This window comes from Arachis ipaensis, chromosome B7 (genome assembly GCF_059453495.1).
Source record: "Arachis ipaensis isolate K30076 ecotype BB chromosome B7, ASM5945349v1, whole genome shotgun sequence".
NCBI classification, from domain to species: Eukaryota; Viridiplantae; Streptophyta; class Magnoliopsida; order Fabales; family Fabaceae; genus Arachis; species Arachis ipaensis.
The window spans coordinates 18763165-18767411 of record NC_142442.1 but is presented as its reverse complement, the minus strand read 5'-3'; the positions used below and the strand labels follow the sequence as shown (position 1 = coordinate 18767411).

Here is a 4247-nt window from a genome sequence, read left to right as displayed (position 1 = left end):
CTCAGCTAGTTTCTCTGATGCAGCAGAACTGCAAGTTTCATGGACTTCCATCTGAAGATCCTTTTCAGTTCTTAACTGAATTCTTGCAGATATGTGATACTGTTAAGACTAATGGAGTAGATCCTAAAGTCTACAGGCTCATGCTTTTCCCTTTTGCTGTAAGAGACAGAGCTAGAGTGTGGTTGGACTCTCAACCCAAAGACAGCCTGAACTCTTGGGATAAGCTGGTCACGGCTTTCTTAGCCAAGTTCTTTCCTCCTCAAAAGCTGAGCAAGCTTAGAGTGGATGTTCAAACCTTCAGACAGAAAGAAGGTGAATCCCTCTATGAAGCTTGGGAAAGATACAAACAGTTGACCAAAAAGTGTCCTTCTGACATGCTTTCAGAATGGACCATCCTGGATATATTCTATGATGGTTTATCTGAGCTATCAAAGATGTCATTGGATACTTCTGCAGGTGGATCCATTCACCTAAAGAAAACGCCTGCAGAAGCTCAAGAACTCATTGACATGGTTGTAAATAACCAGTTCATGTAAACTTCTGAAAGGAATCCTATGAATAATGGGACTCCTATGAAGAAGGGAGTTCTTGAAGTTGATACTTTGAATGCCATATTGGCTCAGAACAAAATATTGACTCAGCAAGTCAATATGATTTCTCATAGTCTGAATGGAGTGCAAGCTGCATCCAACAGTACTCAAGAGGCTTCTTATGAAGAAGAAGCTTATGATCCTGAAAATCCTGCAATAGCAGAGGTGAATTACTTAGGTGAACCTTATGGAAACACCTATAATCCATCATGGAGAAATCATCCAAATCTCTCATGGAAGGATCAAAGGCCTCAACAAGGCTTTAATAATGGTGGAAAAAACAGGTTTAACAATAATAAACCTTTTCCATTATCCACTCAGCAACAGACAGAGAACTCTGAACAAAATACTTCTAATTTAGCAAACTTAGTCTCTGATCTATCTAAGGCCACTATAAGTTTCATGAATGAAACAATGTCTTCCATTAAAAATTTGGAAGCACAAGTGGGCCAGCTGAGTAAAAGGATCACTGAAATCTCTCCTAGTACTCTCCCAAGCAATACAGAAGAAAATTCAAAAGGAGAGTGCAAGGCCATTGACATAACCAAAATGGCCGAACCCAATGAGGGAGAGGAGGACGTGAATCCCAAGGAGGAAGACCTCCTGGGACTCCCAGTGATCAATAAGGAGTTTCTCTCTGAGGAACCAAAGGAATCTGAGACTCATCTAGAGACCATAGAGATTCCATTGAACCTCCTTATGCCATTCATGAGCTCTGATGAGTATTCCTCTTCTGAAGAGAATGAGGATATTACTGAAGAGCAAACTGCCAAGTTTCTTGGTGCAATCATGAAGCTGAATGCCAAATTATTTGGCATTGATACTTGGGAAGATGAACCTCCCTTGTTCACCAATGAACTAAGTGATCTGGATCAACTGACATTGCCTCAGAAGAGACAGGATCCTGGAAAGTTCATAATACCTTGTACCATAGGCACCATGATCTTTAAGGCTCTGTGTGACCTTGGTTCAGGGATAAACCTCATGCCCCTCTCTGTAATAGAGAAACTGGGAATCTATGGGGTGCAAGCTGCCAAAATCTCATTAGAGATGGCAGATAATTCAAGAAAACAGGCTTATGGACAAGTAGAGGACGTGTGAGTAAAGGTTGAAGGCCTTTACATCCCTGCTGATTTCATAGTCCTGGATACTGGAAAGGAAGAGGATGAATCCATCATCCTAGGAAGACCTTTCCTAGCCACAGCAAGAGCTGTGATTGATGTGGACAGAGGAGAATTGATCCTTCAATTAAATAAGGACAACCTTGTGTTTACAACTCAAGGATCTCCCTCTGCATCCATGGAGAGGAAGCAGAAAAAGCTTCTCTCAAAGCAGAGTCAACCAAAGGCCCCACAGTCAGACTCTAAGTTTGGTGTTGGGAGGCCACAACCAAACTCTAAGTTTGGTGTTGAACTCCCATATCCAAACTCTAAGTTTGGTGTTGGGGGAGTCTCAACAATGCTCTGAACATCTGTGAGGCTCCATGAGAGCCCACTGTCAAGCTATTGACATTAAAGAAGCGCTTGTTGGGAGGCAACCCAATTTTTATTTATCTAACTATATTTTTCTTAGTTATATGTCTTTATAGATTCATGATCATGAGGAGTCATAAAATAAATATAAAAATTGAAAACAGAATAAAAAACAACAGAAGAAAAATCACACCCTGGAGGAAGCATCTGCCTGGCATTCAACGCCAGAACAGAGCATGGTTCTGGCGCTGAACGCCCAAAATGGGCAGTATCTGGGCGCTGAACGCCCAAAATGGGCAGCATCTGGGCGCTGAACGCCAGAATTGCACCCTGGAGAGGAGCTGGCGCTGAACGCTCAGAACAAGCATGGTTCTGGCATTCAACGCCAGAAATGGGCAACAAATGGGCGTTGAACGCCCAAAATGGGCACCAACCTAGCGCTGAACGCCCAGAGTTGTGTGCAAGGGCATTTTACATGCCTAATTTGGTGCAAGGTTGTAAATCCTTGAACACCTCAGGATCTGTGGACCCCACAAGATCCCCACCTACCTCCACTCACTTCTTCTCACCCCTCACCACTCTCTTTCACAAAATCCCATAAACACTCTTCCCCAAAACACTTCACCAATCACCTCAATCTCTCTTCCCCATCACCTCCTCACCACTCACATCCATCCACTCTTCCCCATAAACCTACCTCATAAACTCCACCTACCTTCAAAATTCAAAATCAATTTCCCACCCAAACCCACCCTAAATGGCCGAACCTTCACCCCTCCCTTCCTTATATATAGCCCTCCATTCTTCCTCATTTTCACACAACATAACCCTCTCTTCTCTTCTTGGCCGAAACACACCTCCACCCTCCTCTCCATATTTTCTTCTTCTTCTTCATCTATTCTTTCTTCTCTTGCTCGAGGGCAAGCAAAATTCTAAGTTTGGTGTGGTAAAAGCATAAGCGTTTTGTTTTTCCATTACCATTGATGGCACCTAAGACCGGAGAATCCTCTAGAAAAGGGAAAGGGAAGACAAAAGCTTCCACCTCCGAGTCATGGGAGATGGAAAGATTCATCTCCAAAGCCCATCAAGACCACTTCTATAATGTTGTGACCAAGAAGAAGGTGATCCCCGAGGTCCCTTTTAAACTCAAGAGAAATGAGTATCTGGAGATCCGACATGAAATTCAAAGAAGAGGTTGGGAAGTTCTAACAAACCCCATCCAACAAGCCGGCATCCTAATGGTTCAAGAGTTCTATGCTAATGCATGGATCACTAGGAACCATGATCAAAGTAAGAACCCGAACCCAAAGAATTATCTCACCATGGTTCGGGGGAAATACTTAGATTTTAGTCCGGAAAATGTGAGGTTGGCGTTCAACTTGCCAAACATGGAAGAGAACGCACGCCCCTACACAAGGAGAGTCAACTTTGATCAAAGGTTGGACCAAGTCCTCATGGACATATGTGTAGAAGGAGCTCAATGGAAGATTGACTCAAAAGGCAAACCGGTTCAACTAAGAAGACTGGACCTTAAGCCTGTAGTTAGAGGATGGTTGGAGTTCATTCAATGCTCAATCATTCCCACTAGCAACCGGTCTGAAGTTACTATAGACCGGGCCATCATGATCCATAGCATCATGATTGGAGAAGAGGTGGAAGTTCACGAGGTTATACCTCAAGAACTCTACAAGGTGGCTGACAAGTCCTCCACTATGGCAAGGTTAGCCTTTCCTCACCTCATTTGCCACCTATGCAATTCGGCTGGGATTGACATAGAGGGAGATATCCTCATTAAAGAGGACAAGCCCATCACTAAGAAAAAGATGGAGCAAGCAAGAGAGCCCATTCATGGAGCTCAAGAGGCGTATGAAGCTCATCACCATGAGATCCCGGAGATGCCTCAAATGCATTTTCCTCCACAAAACTATTGGGAGCAAATCAACACCTCCCTAGGAGAATTGAGTTCCAATATGGGACAACTAAGGGTGGAACATCAAGAGCACTCCATCATCCTTCATGAAATAAGAGAAGATCAAAAAGCAATGAGGGAGGAGCAACAAAGACAAGGAAGAGACATAGAAGAGCTCAAGGACATCATTGGTTCCTCAAGAAGGAAACGCCACCATCACTAAGGTGGATTCATTCCTTGTTCTTATTTCTTTTGTTTTTCGTTTTCTATGTTATG

At 43.3% G+C, this 4247-nt stretch overlaps 1 non-coding gene across 1 annotated transcript; it reads right to left on the bottom strand.

Moving 5' to 3' along the window:
• Positions 1-272: 272 nt before the first annotated feature.
• Positions 273-380, bottom strand: LOC148550495 (small nucleolar RNA R71). The gene has a single exon (XR_015893479.1). It is a non-coding gene; the product is annotated as a small nucleolar RNA R71 (small nucleolar RNA).
• Positions 381-4247: the final 3867 nt, after the last annotated feature.